Genomic DNA, 19,198 nt, shown 5'->3' with positions numbered 1-19,198 from the left:
CTAAACATGTAGTACGTCCATGTTAAGCGACATGTTCTGTACATGACATGTTCTGTCGAACAAATGTCGGTTCTCTAGGACCGGTCTATTGAACTAATTGCTTTTCTGGAATGTGGAAGACACAAATCAATGATCAATGGTTTTTTGTCCGCTGAAAATCAATCAAATATGACTGGTAGAGTGTGACTAGGGTCGAGATGAAATCAGATATTGCCCGGCTGTTTTTATTATGGCAGTCTGATTGGATGAGATTTTCTATATGTACAGCAATTTTACAACGTGTACAAATCTGTGTCACGCTTGTCTGCTAGTATCTATTTATAGTAATACGGCAGAGCGTTTATAGTAACAAGCAGACGAGTTTGGCTGCAGCTATTGTGTACAGTTACTATTTTTAGACTAGACCTTCACTCGTCCCCCTCCGGTGCATTTGTTTCCCGACTACTCATTAGAGAATGAGTGTAACGGAAAAGGGAGCGCTCAAAATACTGATTCATTCTGAGATCATCGTATAAAAAATGTTGCTCCACATGAGAGGTGAGTGTGCATTTTATTTACTGTATACAAACTATATTTGAAAAAAGCCGATGAATTCTGTGCCTTTCTAAAAAAGAATACAGTTGTGTATTTCCGCGTTTAACTAATGGCGTCAAGTTTATTGAAGATGAGGTTAGTCTATATCTGGGTAATTCGATCAGTCTGAGAACAACATACTGACATGCTGTGTAGGGTGTACAACAGGCATGTCAGAAGCCGTGAGAATCTCCTCTAGTGAGATGAATCGACTTTTCTAGCACGTAATCACTAACAAATCACGATAAAGTTTCATCATATAGCTGGTAATATTTAACCAGTTTTACATATATTTATATAATTCAATTAGGGGATGGGATCGGAATATAAGTCACAGTCTTCACAGTTGCTTGAACACGTACTATATATTTACAGCATAACACTAATGGTCTGTTTCCACCAAATACAGTATTTCTCTGAATTCCTTTATTTAACCTTTTGTAACAAATGACAACTTTAATTAGTGTCTTGCACCACTGATAAGGGGGGGGGGGCACACCTGAAAATCCCGGTGAACATTCTTGTACTTCCCGGTTAGCGAGTCAACGTCTGACTCAATGAGCCACCTCGGCTCCCTTATGAAAATAAGAAATCACCAAATTCTTTCTGCCAATTATAAATGTTCATTAATCTCTAAAATACGGGAAAAGTCTTTTGAGATCATTGTAGTACCACTGAAATGTACTCCAATCTCTGCTTCATTCAGAGAGACAGAGGAATGGGGTTTAACGTCCACTCGACAGGACTGGTAATCTTGTAAGAAAAGGCGTCTAGTTGGATGAGACAGGGGCATGGTCGTCCGGGCCCCAAAAAAACAATATTTATGTGTGTGGGGGGGGGGCGGAACACTGGTTAAGCATTACGATTTTTTGCCATTTGCGAGGGGGTGCAAAAACTGGAATAAGACAAAATACCGAAGCCCACTCGTGAAAGAGTTTGAATTTGATGAAGGTTAAGCGGAAACACCACTGTTTGGACTAAAGTTCCCACATATTGTATAATGCATGGTATGGTGTAAGCCCGTTTCTTCATTAGACCAGTGGATGCAGAAAGGTTGGACATAAACCCCATTTCTCTCAACTTCATTCAGTTGATATAACGCTTGGTTTCAAGTTGCATGTCAGAGTTCTTTTCAAAAAGTTCAGTGCCGTTCACTCAACACTTCATCTATTGGTCTAACATTGACGTGTTAGCATTTTATTTCATTACATAATATTTACTTTATATGACATATATATATATATATACCCACATATGCACTCGATCATTTATATTTGATGTTTACACTGTTAAAACCATGCCATAGTCCAATCTGACCCCGGTTTATGTATATACACATCCGATAAACTTCTTGCACTGCTTCCTGAAGGTGTTTACTAGATTTACAATGGGATTTATTTAGCATTATACAAGATGAGTGATCGAGAGTTTTCCTTCAAGTTGAATGAGAAAATTAAAATCTTCTATTCCGTTCCAAAAAATCGTTGTGGCGAAGTGGGTGGTATTTATGGGACACTGGATCCATGAATATTTGCATGGGCGACTCGCGTGTCAGGTATTAATTCGATCAAAACCAGAATAGGTAACTTATCCATTTAGTTTAACCTTTTTCATGGCACTTCTTTTATACGCACACATTTTCATGTGGACGTATGTTGTCGTCGCCCCTGTCGGTCCGGACGTCCGTGCACAATTTGTTTGTGAGCACTCTACAGGTCACAATTCTTATCCGATTTTGACGAAACTTCAAGTAAAGGTTTATCCCCCAAAGATCTCGGATCGAAACTTTGTGAATTATGGTCCCTGATTATATGAAAAATCTCGTTTTTAGCTCGTGGACACTAGAGGTCACAAATTTTATCAGATTTAAATGTATGTTTATAACCAAAGATCGCAGTCGGTTTCGTTCGATATTCGTGCATATCGGGCCGCGACTTCCTGAATTATGACCCCTGATTGTACAAAAAATCACATTTTTAGCTAATTGTCCCCCTAGAAGTCACAATTTTTATCTGATTTAAAAACCGTTTAAATTGATGATTGAGTTCGAATTTCGTGAAAATCGGACCGAAGATGCCGGATAAAATTGCCGCTCTGTATACGCAAATAATGTTAAAGTATGTAATATCAAGGTTATGAACCCTCTAGGAGGTCACAATTTTGATCCGATTTTGTTGGTATAGAACTTAACATATATATGTTTACATCCCAGAGATTTTGATTCCTTTTGATATTCGCGCATATCGGACCATCACTTCCTGGATTATGTTCCCTGATTGTACGAAACATCGCTTTTTATTTTAGCTTGTTTTCTGTCCATCTCTTTCGAAATGTGGACGTATCTTGCATGGCAACCACTTGTATATAAAGCAATATAGATTTTGATTTATCCTGATGCTTAATATTTTAACAATGTAACCAATAGTGTTCCTGTTTATCATTGTTGTAATCTAGAGAGAGTGTTCTTAATATTATTGTTATAATGATGTGTTATTCTTTACTAAACGATTTGTAATGCTGTCATATTGAAATAGTTCGGTATTTGTTTTTTAGTTATATTTTTTCTCGTTTACGTATCATGTTCACAGGGTATTGTATTCCATTTCACTCAATCGGCCATTTTCCTTACAAAAATGTCAGAGTCAAGGTCCGTTATTTTTCTAAAATATGTCAGACACCGTGCTAAACTGTACAGCTAGTCTTTTTTTCTTGAATGTCAATTTAAAAACTTAAATAGCCCGTATAAATATCTTCATGTGTGGGCATGTAAAGGTTTTACCTCTGATACAGATGCTTATTATATTACCACATGTAAATCAAATTACCTATATTAATAATACATACATTGTAGCTATAGCTATTATTTACCATGGCTACTAGTCCATCCTTATCTTATTTCATTAATAATTCAAATTGAGGATGGGAGACCTATGTTACAATTATTGAAATTTGAAGGAAGCCAATTCGAGAAAAACTTCACAGAATTATCAACAACAAAAATACCAGCATATATCTACATTAAAAGGATAGGCTTGCATCTTTGTACGTGTCGATAAAATTAAATTTGATGTCTTGGTCAGGTTTGCTGAGTGAGTATCGGTAAATAATTTAGGTTCTCGGATTGAGCCAATGTTTAAATATGCTTGGTATTGTGTTCAACACCCGAAAATTTAAGCCAGCAGATATAATACACATGTTAGCGTTTTCTTGGCGTGTTCCGACATATTTTGACCCAATTAATTAAAGAGGTCATTCACATTTAAAGATGACTGGTTTGTTTTTATATCCTATGTGAATATCGGGAATTTCCCCTGCGACTATACTCAGAAATTATCTTGTAACGATCAACTAAGTTTTACACATTTTTTTTAAAGTGCTATACCAAATTATTTCCGTCATACGGTGAATACCAACGTGTTTTGATTTTTGACCACATTTTAAAAAAAAAGTTATCAATGCATTAGTCATTTCTACAAAAATAGTCCATATCCTGTCAAACCCGAAACCATAATTTTTCTGTTATGAAAAGAAAAAGGGACCACCATTCATTGATAGCGATTCTTTATCAAAAGATCGAATACGAAAACAAATTTTAACAGGACTCTAGACGTAGCCTGTCTTTATGAAAAGCTTATTAGAAAAAAATATATGTACATGATTTGTGTTTAGATTAGGATCAATGTTATTGATAACAATGGTGATGGGTGTTTTTATTTAGATATTTTCATTATTATAATTCTACGTGATCATATGAGACATATATTTATTGTTATAAATATTTGAGATTCGGTAAGCTATATATAAATTTATACTATGTAATAACAATACACAGTGAGCAGGAAATAATATAAATAAAAATCCGGGATGATAATGCACACAAGTAGCGTGAACCAGTAACATATAGGCACGGAATGTGATGCGGATCTAAACACCTAAAAGGACACATTGTCGTATTTTAGATTTCACTAGAGAAGACGTTGATATAAGAATCAAGTCAACAATAGTAAGTTTTTTTTATTCATTTCTGCTATCATAGCACATGTGCATCAAGTGAAAAGAGGGAATAAGCGATTTGCGGGTGTAAGCATTAGCTTCACAGCCCACCGATTTCTAGTTTTGCAGTTTTTTGATCCATCATACTCCTACCATGTTACTACTCGTATGGTACTTACAAACCTGTAACTATGGTATGTTTAAAACATGTCGATTTGAAGATACTATAATTGGAAATGAAATGAAATGGGAGTTTAGCTTGTCACTTTGTTGCACTAACCGGGCTAATGAAATGGAGTGATATCGGGTTTAACGTCCTACTGTTTTGCTCCGACTGGGCTAATGAAGACGGGCGTAAGCCATACAGTGTGCTATGAGGGAAATTGTGGCCGAACAGCGGCGCTAAGGCCTACTCTTATATCGAATTCCAACTGTCAGGGGATCTTTTACGTAAAGGCCAATGTGTATAGGGGACCTCGGTTTTTCGTCCCATCCGAATGACTTTACGTTAACCATTGTCAGGCCCTCTGTCCTGCACCACAGACAAGGGGGAACCACGCTGGAAAATCCAGATGAACTTTCTCCGCCAATGCAGTGATCGAACACGGAACTTCGAGCCAACGTCTTTCCCACTTACCCACCGTGCCTCCTCTGGGCTAATGACGACGGCATGGTATTGTGAGGGAAATCTTACCTTGACAACTGCGCTACGGCCTACTCCTGTTTCATTCATTGTCATATTATTCTACTTGCTGCTAATTTTATACCCGGAATATTGGGTTTCCATACCATCCAATCGACTAGAAGATTTTGGTTGCCAGGTCCTCCACTTGACAAAACCGTGGGTTAAACCCATGACCTCCTGATTAGTGAGCCAGCGCCATTCTCTGCGCTACCGAGACTACCGAAATTATCGATTTGAAATTGAAACTAATATTGTTGCGTAATAATGTGTATTACTTATCCACTTAAGACTATAATGGTGTGACTTTTCCATTTGAAACTATTTGTGGTCCATACTTAACGCTTATCCGCATGCGGCTATTGTGAGTGCTTAATATGAGTGACACTTATTCATTGTAATATTTAAGGAGACCACGCTTTGTCGACTATGATTAGAAGTATCCATTTGTAGGGTGACCCACCATAAATAAATATCTCCATATATCTCAACAATTACGCCACAATTTTATATATATGCCAAGCCTCAAATCAGTTTCACACAATTATAGTCACTAAATAAATGTTCATGTTGTACTTAATAAGCTATGACCATTAATCATGTATAAATAATAGACCGAAAACTGGTTCCAAGAGTCGTCCATAACATCCAGACACTTTTGAGTAAAAGATAGGTTACGTGCCCTTGTTTTGAAATTAGTCTCGCTTAACCAGTATATCGACCATTCTACGTCTGATTGACAGATCGGGATAATCAAGACTACTTTTTTACGAAACATAACAGAAAGCTAGAACAAGAAATTGAATTTAGAAATAAGCACGTTAGGTAGTTCAACAATCGTTTTAAGAAGCTTGTAAAAGTAAAATGAAACTACTGCTAGTATCATGTTCCTGTCTGACCCGAGTGACTAAACCAAAAGATGCCGCTCTTAACGGTACAGTTAATGATAAAGCGATTTAAAAAATGAAACGAACGTAATTTCTAAATCTGCTGTAATAACCAAGAAGCTTAATTTTACTGCTATTCAAAATCGTCAACAATAAATTTTTTACGACTGTAATAGTTGATAGATTTGTAGATAATTGCACGTGCCATGGCTATTTATAGTATCATACTGTCAGAAAGTTGGTCTCGACACGGCGAATGTGCACGCTTCAGTGGTAGTCTCGAACTATCAGCGGTGGACTGTATTTCTGTGAGTACATGGGTCACCCTACCATTTGAAAGTAGGTTTGGGATAACTACGCGTTCTTGTGTCTCCCATGGAAACGAGCTCTACAGGGTATCCACCCTCCCCAATACTAAAAGGGTTCATAGCTGATTATTCCCTAGCTCAATTAGTATGAAGTGTTCGATCCCGGTGTTGACAGAGAAAGTTAATTTGGATTTTCCGGCGTGGTTTCCCTTGTCAGTGATGTAGGACGGAGAGCCTAGTAAGGGACAGCGTATAGTTGTTCGGATTGGACCAAACACCGAGGTTCTCTGTACACATTGACGTGCACGTAAAGGAACCCCGGACAGGATGTAATTCGATATAAGGTTAAGCCGTAGTGCCGCTGTCTGGGCAAAAATTTATTTGATTGCACATTGTTTTCATTAGCCCAGTCTATGCAGGACGTACAGTGGAACGTTAAACCCCATTTCTTTACTTTGCATTTCCCTATACTTGATATCCTTCAGGAATATGCGGATTACGTGACTCTTCAATGAATTCATCACTGATCCAAGCTGTGTGCCTTGATTAGAATTTGAACTCAGTGAAACGATAAAGTTCAATCTGATATTGATAACAAAGGACTCACTGAGTGAATGAAAACAAATTGTGCCTGAAAAATAAAAGCTTTGACATATTATATATATTGTTCATCTCTATTTTTCTAGTAGACAGATCTAATTGATAAGTAGTAATATATTCTCATTTGACCCAATTATTCTCTTACATACAGTAATTAGAAGTTCACTCCTGTCTTATCTGATTCAATATTTCTTGAAATAATTTTATTACTCAGCATGAAATAAGTCATATATTGTAATATTTGCCCTGGATACCAAGCAGTACTTTACTTACAAAGATCGTATTGTACTCTTATAGTAATATATATATATATACATACAGGGATTGTCTTGGTGTTCATTGTTGGGTCACTGTGCTATAGATGGTTTACCTATCAATTTGGTTTTCATTGTTGGGTCACTGTGCTATGGATAAAATGAAATATTGTTCCTTTAATTACATTATTCATATAGTTAGTTGCCATTGTCGCCATGGTTGCCTGCGAGCAAGTTCTCGCTTTATTTAGCTCTAGGAAGTTATGGATCGTGTGCAAGGAGCAGGGTATGCTTATTCTTTATTTTTATAGATTGGAATGTAGCGCGGTATAAAGTTTTGTCAACACAATACTTGGGTCATAACATATAACACGAGACTAACATATTATATATTTATATGGTTAGGGCTGCAATGCTCGAAGGGCGCCACGTGATAAGTGAGGAAATGACTTGGAAAAACCCTAAGGTTTTCCCGACTATTTTTGTGAGATACATTCACACATGTTCGTTTATATATTAACCCAGTTCATGAAATGATGTCCATTTGACGTTACAGAATGTCTCTATTAACGCAATGTATATGTAGAAAAGTCATTACATTATATGCATATGGTACTGTACTGTGATTGTCGATAGTCTTGAACATTTAAAATAGCAAAGTAGGATTACAGGGCCCTTAAAGTTTCTGGTTTTTGAACAATATGACATGGTTATTTCAGAAATTATATATACATTTTTAGACACTTAAATAGTGGAATCTCAACACAATATATATTTTTAGCTATAACCGCATTAATCTAGTGACATTTCGTAAGTATCGTCTGGTCGGAGATAAGCGCCCCCCCCCACCCCTTTGTCAAGGAAGACAGCGTGCGTAGGCTCGAATAAGTAACATATTACCATGTAGGTAGCTGTTGTGTCTACATATATAATACGTAGTCCCAACTGGCCAGTCATATTGTCATACCATCAAAAGTTAAAGCTCGACACCACTAATTTTGATTCTTTATTCTTGCGAGACGACGGGGCACAAACCTGTTAAAAAAGACTAACATTAATATTTGAAACATGTCCCCAACCGCTTCTCGTCTAGGTGTTGTTCTTCTATTGAGTCAACTGGCGTGGTTTAGATTCCCCGGTTGTACGTGACAAGGAGTAGAGTCGCATGTCCAACCTCGTGGGTTTTCTCCGGGTCCTCCGGTTTCCTCCCACTGCCAAAGACCCCTACGCGCAAGCGAATTATTGAAATAAAAATGAATCATGTGTTAATCCCGAAATGACATAGTTTGTGTCGTGTGGACGTTAAACCCCATTTCTCCCACTCTCTCTCTCTAAGGCTCCGCCAATTTCCGAAACGTGGCGTGCTTGTTCCTGGGACAATTGCGCATTCGAATTTGTATTTTAAAAACGGTTGCTAAAAAGCTCTTAATATTTTGTTTATGCTCACTGTTATCGTACCTCTGCAAAGTGGAGATTTCCAGTGTCATTTTAATATCCCGGGTTAAATTACATAGTTCGTTTCATATATTATTCATTAACACGAAGATTATATTTCTCACAGACTAGATACAAAATGAAATGAAATAGGTTTTACCGACCTACTGTTCTCCTATGACACAAGCTAGTTACAGTTTTGTTTGAGTACCTTCCCCACTCCGACCACTATTTATTCAAATCCATAGTATTATGTCTTAACTTTGACTGACCTACACAACAGTATGTTAATTGGTGAATGACCATTGATAAAATTCTGTCTCATATCATTTCCTGGTAATTGCATGGCACAAAAGACCCACGAGACTTAACGTTCGCCACAATCTGACAGATCCCCCTGTCATTGTCTAATGGTTAGAGAATTAATTTTAGACCGCTGATGGAACGCGTACCCTTGGGTGTCGATCAGATAAGTCTTACAAAAAAGTGTGTGTGTGACTTTCTTGTGTTTTTCTAGTAACCTGTAACCTTCAACCAAGAGTTACAGCACAGGAAAGTGCATCTATTTGTTTCTAGCTGTTGTCCATTCTAGGAGAGGGACTTGTTTAATTCGGTAATTTTCTTGCCATTATATTATCGGCGAAGGGGTGGGCTAAGCGCTCAGAGCAACTGGTTTCTTTGGGACCTCATCGCGGTGAATAATGCGGAACCTGATCTATCATTAATAGATAACGCTTCGAGAATGGAGAGAGAGGAATGGGGTTTAAGTCCACTTGACACAAATTAGGTCTTTTCGGGACTAACGTATGATTCAATTTGATTTTAATAATTCGCTTGCACATAGGGGTATTTAGCAGTTGGGGGAAACCGAAGGACCCGGAGAAAACGCACGCGGTTGGACGGGATACATCATTTCTCTCTCTCTCTCTTTCGTGTGCACGCGTTAAATTACTGGATCACCCAACCCCCTCTATGAAAAGCCAATCTAGCTTGATTAACCTTTTACGCATACTCGCAGTGTTTCACTTGATTAGAGCTAATACCACTTAACACTGCTGTAAAGGAAGCAAATTTATATTCCAAATTATGACTGGTCAGTAGTCCGATTAATAACCAATAGCTAACTGGGTAACAATATCATTATGCTTTAAACAGAGCCCCAAATTGGACCAAATATGTTTACATTATGCCCAATTAACCAGGCTATCAACACGAATACAATGTAAACAATACTGTATGGAGACGAACAATACTTTCACCGTTTTTAATAGCTTAAATCGCTGTCCAAAGTTTTAGGGAAGTCCCCAGATTAAACGAAGGAATGTCATGTTCTGATTAATTTGACTGAACGGGAAAAATAGACACGCTGCCTCAAAAGCTCAAGTATCAGAAGCCAATCCAGCAATGGCTAGAAAGGGATTTTCGGGCCATTGCTTCAGGAATATGCCTTTCACGCGCCTAACATAATAGATCAGCGGATTAAGGTCATTATATTCTTTAGTGGATGCGAAGATGACATTTATTTATCTATATATTTTCACCAATGGGGGCCCAGCTGGTCCCTCTGACCAATCCGCCCCTGTCTCGGCCTGTAACATTTTATAAGAGGTCATATCCCTTTTGCCTCTCCGCCTGAAAAATATGAATATTAGCCATGAATTTGACCTTTTATATTATTTCACATGTGTTGTTACATACACATGAAAGCTAGTCAACCAATTAGTAGTGTTCTGTCTTGTATAAACATAATGTTATCTTTATGTTCTTGAAAATAACCTCATCACCTTCAGTATAATTTGTTTACATTTACATAATTCCTGACAGCATATATACGTAATAACATACCACCAAGACTAGAAAATTGCCAATTAAATATAATGATATATACGAATACAAGGTCAATCATTTGTTTTCTTGTCGCGTATTCTTTGCATTTTCCTTTCGATATTACTATCATTTTGTAATACTTCCCGTACCTCTAGTAATGGGGGTGGGATGGCGTGCGAAGGGTCTTGCATGTGCGCTTTAGATCATAAGGTCTGTTATGCAGTCCAGTGGCGTGGTTTCGACCCCATACTTAAAAGTGACAAAGAGTAAAATCTCCTGTAATCTCTTGGGTTTCTCCGGGTACCCGAATTCCCCCCACTGCTAAAGACCTCGACGTATAAGCGATTTATTGAAATAAGATTGTAGCATTATGTTAGTTCCGAAATGACCAAATGTAATGAGTGGACGTGAAACTCCATTTTCTCTCCCCCGCTTTCATGCGGTGTAGCTTTAAACTATGGTCCCGAAATGGCCTAGTTTGTGTCGAGTGGACCAATGGTTCTAAAAATCAATAATAAACAAGACTGATATGTTCCTATGGTGTATTCTTCTATTCAATTGGTTTACTAGCACTTGTTGCTTAGCATTTATCACGAAGGATCTGTTGGAATAGCTAATCTAATATATCCCAGATTTTCTAAATTGCCTCCAAATGGGAGTTCTTTTTGTTCCATTAATCAAGCATACGGTATTTTGACATTAATTATTAACACTAACAGACATTTAAAGGCATAGTATTTCTTCATTCTTTAAGGTCTTTGATGATTACATTTACATTTAATTATGTAGAAAGGTCACGTCTTCCTGGTCTAATACTCGATCGTGCCATTTTTCAAATTGAATATTTTGAAAGTTACGCGATTGGAAAGACACGTTTCCACCTAAATGTCATCTACTTTCAAATGACATTCAGATAAGAAATAGCCCATTGATCAAATATTTGGATATAATGTGCCTTTTAAGACGTTATATTATTCAATTTGAATTGTAGACAATTATAGCCCCTTTAGCAAGTTTAATGTAGAGTCAATTAATGCAGATTCTGACTAAATTGGCATATAGAGTTTATGACTGTGACATCGGGCAATGATATGGATCGGGCAACCAGTGACAATAATCAAAGTTGTGTTTTCTATCGCTCTTTTAAAGATGCATTATGTAAGATTTAGATAAAGAGCTGAAACGTCTTGATATAGTTCAATGATAGATGATGAAAAATGAATAGATTGAAAATTTCAGTCAAATTATTTTATTCTGAGCGAAGTTGGGAATGTTTGAAGTTTTCACAAGAAATAACTCAAATAGTCTCGATTCTAAAGTCTTTCAATCGACAGTTCCTGTGAGTGGTACCCATATTAACGTATAACAAATATATGCCAGACATGTGTAATCCACTCAATATCGTAGCCACCCGATGCTCCGATGTCACGTGAATAAATGTCGAAGCCGCACAAAAGACCAGCAATAACTCTTACATAATTCGCCTTTAATTATTGATTTCGTTTCGTAATTTACACTGTTAGTCATTACTGTAACTATTGTGTTGGTCCCGGAGAGTCTGAAATACACTTAATTAACAATATGGCAACAGTTATTGTAATCGGTTTCTATTTTGGGGATTCTTTTTTTGAGTTTTTACTCTGGTTTAAAGATGATTTTTGTCCCGAATGCATGTTGTGCTATAATTATATCTTATTACTGTCTGGTATAAAGGTTGGAAAACCTATTTATGTACATGCATCTTGCACCCTTGGCAATGTTAATGATCTTGCCGCCAGAGATTTTCTATATAAAGTAATTTACTAGAGCTTTTTTTCGCTTTTGTTTAGATTTCAATCTAAAATGAGATACAATTTGGAAAATTTGATTAACAAGTTTTTGTTATTTGTTTGTTTTTGTTTGTTTTTTTTTAAAAAAAAAAAGGCTGACTATGAATATTTTGCAGATCTCATGTTCGTTAAATACCATGCATAAACGCTGTAGACAGGATAGGTGACTTGATTCATTGCGAGCTGGCTTGAATGTGATTCTAGGTATGCCCTCTAATGTAAAAATTAAGAATATATGTCATTTTAACGTAGTGTATTCGATGACATTATTCACATGCAATGCTCTTCAGAACTGCCAATGCGATTTCGAACAAATTGCATACGTTCGGTTGTTCAAATTAGATTTGTGCACATGATAAAATCCGCAGAACAGGGAGATTTGGTGTAAGTGTGGGTGAGTGATGGGGGTGGGGGGGGGGCTTTAAAAAAAAAACCCTTAATATGCCATTTCTGCCTGTGTTTGTGTCAACATTAATTTGGCAATTTTATTCCAATCTTTTTTATAAGAGCGACTTTGGGGCCATGGGATTGGAGCCTTAGGTTCCATATGGATTTGTAGGAAACAACACTAGTTATACCTCAATTGTATTTAAAAGGATAAACTAATGGGCATTACCAAAACATGAGAACAAAATGTGTGTATAATATAACCGATTATAGAAGAGTTTAGTGGGAGGACAGCGGGTCGTTGTAGAAGAAGGGTAAGTGGTTCTATAAAGTTTCCTAGCTGTTTGACCGTCAATCGGTTTCACAGCGCTAATGCGAAAGTCTTCTTTTAACTCTGAGTGTGATGGCTACCTGTGTAGTATAGGTCTACATGTGACGTCAGTCGTCAGATCATAGGGCGTCGATAAAACGTGTATTGGCATTCAATGTCTCGTAGGAACTAACGAACAGTAAGAATTAGTTACACATTTGCTCCGGCGTGACTTTATTTTACAGTGCAAGCTGTTTTATTGGACGAGAAATTATTCCTATGCTGAATTAATTTTGTGTAGGTTAATTAGTCTTATATTGCCACCAACAACGGTTTCTTGTGAACGCTCTACGGACTAGATTTATCACCCGATCTTTTTACTTTAATACGACGAAGAAGCGATTTCTGGGGTTATGGCCCATAATCACGTTGTAGAATTATGTGAGCGCTGTAAAGTCCACTAGGTTCAAGCGATCTGCGTAATACAGAAGGGTGACACGTAAAAGCTAACAATGTCCGTCGATTAAAACCATGATATCTATGCATATTTAATATACAATGCATACTATTTATACTTGTATATATTTTTGGGCCTGTAATAAAGTTCAAATTCCAGTTCAATGAGGTAGAAACTGTTTGGCTGATTAAACAATTGGTAATTATGCTAGTAATACCTGATTTGATTCGTTAATTGGAGAATTATTCCACGCGACAAACGTCACAACGCGTAAGTTTATGTCACTTATACTTTATCCGTATTTAGAAGATTTTTCGAACTATTGTTTAGGGTTTATCCCTTTAACCTTCTTCGTTTGATTAACCACGTGTGGTTTTTGTTGGCCTAGAAGACAACGGCGTCTTTTCCTCATGTCCAAACGTGATTTTTACGAATGGTTGCGTTCTGGTCACCCAAGTGTCAAGGGCCTTCAGTACAGACGAGATGTGATAATTTCTCAATCTGGAGACTAAATGCTCTTGTGGTTTACTCTAAGCCTGTAACAAATGGCCGACCTTAGAGTTTAAACAACCTTATAATCAAAAGTCACATGTACCTGAGACATGGACATATATATAAAAGGCTAATTGAGTTAAGCGAGAATAAAAAAAAACCCACCAAAAACACAAAAAAATTAAAGAATTTAAAAAAAAAAAAAAAATACCAGACAAGAACATTTCGATTATTATAATTATTAAGAATTTTTATATAGCACCATTTCTAAAAAGAGTGCCCAATAAACAAATGGTAACATACATGAATGCATAATGTGAAAACACACACTAATATTAAAAGTGAAATATAAATTGACACTGTAAAAATGTGGTTGTTATGAATTGGATACTGATACAAAATACTAGAGATCATAAATCCTCCTTTTAAACAAATGAGTTTTAGGACTTATTTCAAAAGTTAATAATGTATTGCAATTTCGAATAAAACCACGCCATTTAATGGTAGCTTCTTTTGCCAGGACAGCAATATTCAAAAGTCAAGGATTATGTCCGTACGCCCAATCGTGTACACGGGACATGGAGTTTTCGTTAAATCCGAGCTACTAGGCTCTGTTCTTGCCAGAACCCCAGTCCTGCATCACGGACAAAGATGGGGGAGGGGGCGGTCACAAAATCCCAAGGAACTTTCGCGTCCAACACTCGGGTCAATCCTGGGACTTCCAGGTTAGCAAGTCAGCGCCTTACCGACTGAGCCACCACGGTTCTCGGGCGAACGGACAAGGGTGATGTTAATAGCTCCGTATTAAAATCGTCTGTTTGGTAATGTAGAGTAGTTGATGTAATCTTGCACTGAAGTTTGCAACGTCAACCTGAAGGGTAACTAACTATGCCCGGAAAATTGTTTCAATAGCATTTAGTTATTTAATTGCAAATGCAAAGGACATAAATAAAACGTCGACTCGTCCATTGACTTTATCAATGCCAGGTTCCCCGATAAGGCGATATAATTCATATAACGGTCATAACAGTTATTCATAATATTTGGATTTAGTGTTTGGAAAGCAATTGTAAAATTATCGGCTTATCAGTAAATTAAACAAAATGTTCAACAATGTTTGTACTAATATAGGAATTGACAAAGTTTGACATGTTTTAAAATAGAAGAAAGATTTCTGCAATGTAATCTGTCATAATCACTATGCTTCAACAAAGAGCTGGTGTTAACCGATTGTCTTGAATCTTGTTCACCTCTTTTAACCTATTGTTACAGTAATCGTCTAAAAATTACGCATTTTTCAAGGTGAAACATTTTTAAAGGGGACATATAGATTATCCTCTTACATTGATTGAAGCAATGGATTGAACTAGGCAAGGGGTTACATATAGTCATAATATACAGGTACAGGAACCCCCAGGACTAACCTGTCCTTTTGGCCTATTAATGCCCCTTTATTATTCGAAATTTAACAATAACGGTTATCGACTATTGTTGATATGAATGTTTGCCTATGAAGCAGTGTTATTTAACAAGTTGAAACATTCAGTCATATGTAAAGGCACATAGGGTCATGTTTTGTATCATTATAAACTTTTCTGGAGAATATGTTTGGATATATTTGATGTACGCCACCCAGTATGACACAATTGTATTAAGTAACGGACTAAATGGTTACCAATAATTTTTGGATAAAAAAAATATCTTCGTTTATTGCTTTTTCAGTCGAGATTTTATGAAGTAGCCGATCAAACCAAATCACAGAACAAAAGGTAATGAGTATCATTCTATATTTTTGATTCAAAGGTTTTTGACAACTTTGTGTCAAGTTTGTGCATTTTGTAATATCTGTAATACAAATTCAGTCAGCATTTACTCATAATTCGAATTTAATCTGTAATTTCGCGTATGCATCGTTCAAACGTTGTCTGAAGCACAGTGGCTCAGTGGGTGAGGCGCTGACGCAATAATCAGGAGTTCCTCGGCATTTTCTAATTTGATTACCCTTGTGTAGGACGTCTAGTCGTTCGGACGATATGAAAACCCGCGTGCACGTAAAAGAGCTCCTGACCGGTGGAAGATTATATAGACGGAAACTCGCTGTCCGAGTGAATATTCCTCATAGCACACTGTTCGGCGTATGCCCGTCTCCATTAGCCCATTTGGTACAGAAAGATAGAACGCTAAACCCCATTTCATTTCATTTCTAATGTTTTTTTTGGTTTTTTTTTTTACCGAATTCGTCAATTGGATTTTGTATTCTTACTACTGGTTAGGATTGACTGTGCTTGATTCCTATTTTAAAGTATTGGAAACAGATTAAAACGAAATTCCACATCAATATAATGATTGAATCTCTAGTATTTTGATTCCAAAAGATTATAGTTACAACTATTATAGAGCGTCAAAATTGCAAAAATTCAAAATCCCTAAATGCGTCGCTAATGTTTCTTTTTCATCGTTAACGTACATGCAGCTCATAACCAGTGACGTATTCCTGATAAACCATCAACAAAGCAGTTTAGCTGTTAAGTAGTATGCAGTAAACGTAAACAATTGTAAGTGGAATTCCCCAAAAGGAAAGAATGTACAATTGACGTCACTAATATAGAGTTCCTCAAAAGAAAAGAATGTGCAACTCACGTCACAAACTGAAGGTGATAGAAAATTACATGATGTTAAAATCGATTGAAGGAAAACTTTTAGGAATTTGTGTATACCTGCAAGCGAGATATATTAATCACGTCTTTGTATGTCATTACTAATGGCCTTTGAGTGCTTTTGGAGAGATTATCGGTTGGTTATCTGTATTCTTGTTATCAAGTTATTATATTACATTTATACTCATTAAATGCCTTTAATCGTGTAAAAGTACCCAAAGTTTCACACATCGCATGTCAAATTAATTTCTGTAAAAAAGCTGGTCCTATCAGTTACCTGGTACATATCGTGTATAATTATTACTCAGATGAGAAAAATGCTATGATTTCTCATGTAATGCACTAGAAATAGATACGATTGTAAACACGTTTACTTGACATACGTATTCGATATTAGACTAAATCACACCTATTGTTAGTTTTGTAATTATGTTTACTGACGCTGGTCCATATTTTGTTATTTCAATATATATTTTTGAATGAGATGGTGTATTTTGGCGCTAAAATGCACTAATCCTGAATTTGGCGTCGGTATTGTTGAAATTGAACTCGTGGAGATGACTAATGATATGAGGTGACTGATAAATCTTTGGATAACAATTACCTTAAATATTAAATGATAACTCCAACCTAAAATAACATTCTGAGACCACTCTCACGGCCCAGATATAATCACGATAACTCTCGACTCAAATACTGTTGGGAAGACTCTTACTCAATATCAGTTGAAATCAACAAAGATAAAATGTCTGGAAGGCCTGCTGAATTATAATTATTTGGTATACATTCCCAATTGTTTAATTATTCAGCAGTCTTTAAATAGGTTATAATGTGTATGTTCGTCATATATATCATTCACATACCGTTAACTACGCATGGGTAGTTTCATATTCTTTATTCGGTTCTCGCACGCTTTCGATAACTCTGATACTGCACGACGCCGCCATTTTCCCAGGAATGTAAATTACTGCATACTGCGCATGCCCAGAGCGAGCTGGAGCCGGGGTAAGGCAACCCGTTCAGACGGCCAAGATGAACCAGTTTAAAACAAAATGCCTTCTCGAAGACAGGTCGCGAGCTGGAGTTTTTTTTAACTGGTTTATTTGCTCCACATTTGCGTTCAGTCGACAAAGTTAAACTGGTTTAACGATCCCCGGGCTTATTTGAAGCAGTTCAACTTAAGTGTCTGAATGGGCTAATATGACCTATTATAGGTTTTTGTTGGTATCGTGTAATACTGTCCTAATGTGTATTACTGACAAAATAATAAGTATTTAAAATGAAATAAAATGGGGCCTGACTTCCCATTTTGCTGTATTATACCAACTGGGCTAAAGAAAACGAACACATGCCATAGTTTGTAATCTGGGAACCTTGTCCAGACAGTGACGTCCCCCATCCCCACTCTTCATCGAATTCTGTCAAGGTTTATATTACGTGTCCGCCAACGTGTACACGGAAAAATGACCCCCAGTAAACACCAGAGACCATAGTATAGACAAGAATTAGTTCCATTGGTTTAATGCTATAATTATACCAAAGTCAGGTCAGATCATACCATGTCACTCATTATTTATTGAGGCGGGATAATTTCACACTCTGCTTCTGATTTGATCCAGCACACAATGTGGTTAATAAAGTGTGATAATCTAATGTTTTCTAAGTAAATGATAATTAATTGGTATTCTTATTAAATTTGATATTTTCAACAAGGTACAGTTCTTGCAGTAAAAGCTTGCCGTCTGTGTGTCTAACACAAAAGAATACACATTATGTAATGTGGATCGAACTTGTTCTAATAACCTAGCCGCGATGAACTTGCTATATCAATATTTACATAGATTCTCTATGGTGGGGTTTATTATTTATTAGGTATTACACCAGTCGATTTATATTCACCCGTGACTGTGTGTAATTGTTCAGTGAACCTCATATGAGTTATAATTTGTGAATGGTGCTCGAATAATATTCATTCTCAATTTCCAGTTTATATTAAATACGAAACGCAATGTGTGGTCTGTTTTATTGCGTTGTTTTGTACGAATTAGTAAACAAACAATATCGTTATAGCGATAATAAAACGATGTAGTGGGTTATTGAATGAACAATAAAATGGCGATATTGATCACATAGATGATTTTTTTTTATCTTCCATTTATGTGGGCTTTATCAACCTTGAATGCACGAAGAGTCTGTTTCTGCTGTAGTTGTAAGCAAAGCAAAAGTACGCTAGCGGCTATAAAATTATCATGGACGATCAGATAGATTTAATTAAAATCTTATATACAAGTTGTTTACTTTGTCCGATGTTTTTCTTAGTTTTTATTTTGTTGTTTACATCCTTTGTCTTAAATTTGAAAAGGACTTGCAAGTCATGAACTGCACTTAACTACGTATATAAGTTAATTAATTAAACGTATTTTACGTTCGTGTCAACAAATGAGTAAAAACGCTAATATATACCAATGCATAAGACAATATTAACAATTAGTTTATATAAAATCGGAA

The 19,198-nt window shown here is 36.5% G+C and overlaps 1 protein-coding gene across 2 annotated transcripts in view; it reads left to right on the top strand.

Moving 5' to 3' along the window:
- Window positions 1-425: 425 nt before the first annotated feature.
- The window catches only part of LOC126824580 (G-protein coupled receptor 161), a 55,238-nt gene continuing 36,465 nt past the window's right edge, over window positions 426-19,198 (top strand). Inside the window, exons 1-2 of one of the 2 annotated variants that reach the window (XM_050553831.2) lie at window positions 426-537; window positions 15,756-15,802. The gene's annotated coding sequence lies outside the window, so the exon portion shown is untranslated. Of the gene's footprint in view, window positions 538-4,457; window positions 4,577-15,755; window positions 15,803-19,198 lie in introns of those variants that run through there. The other variant, XM_050553830.2, reaches the window with a different exon arrangement.

Source organism: Patella vulgata, chromosome 6 (genome assembly GCF_932274485.2).
Source record: "Patella vulgata chromosome 6, xgPatVulg1.2, whole genome shotgun sequence".
Lineage (NCBI taxonomy): Eukaryota > Metazoa > Mollusca > Gastropoda > Patellidae > Patella > Patella vulgata.
This window is presented reverse-complemented; position numbering and strand designations above follow the sequence as displayed.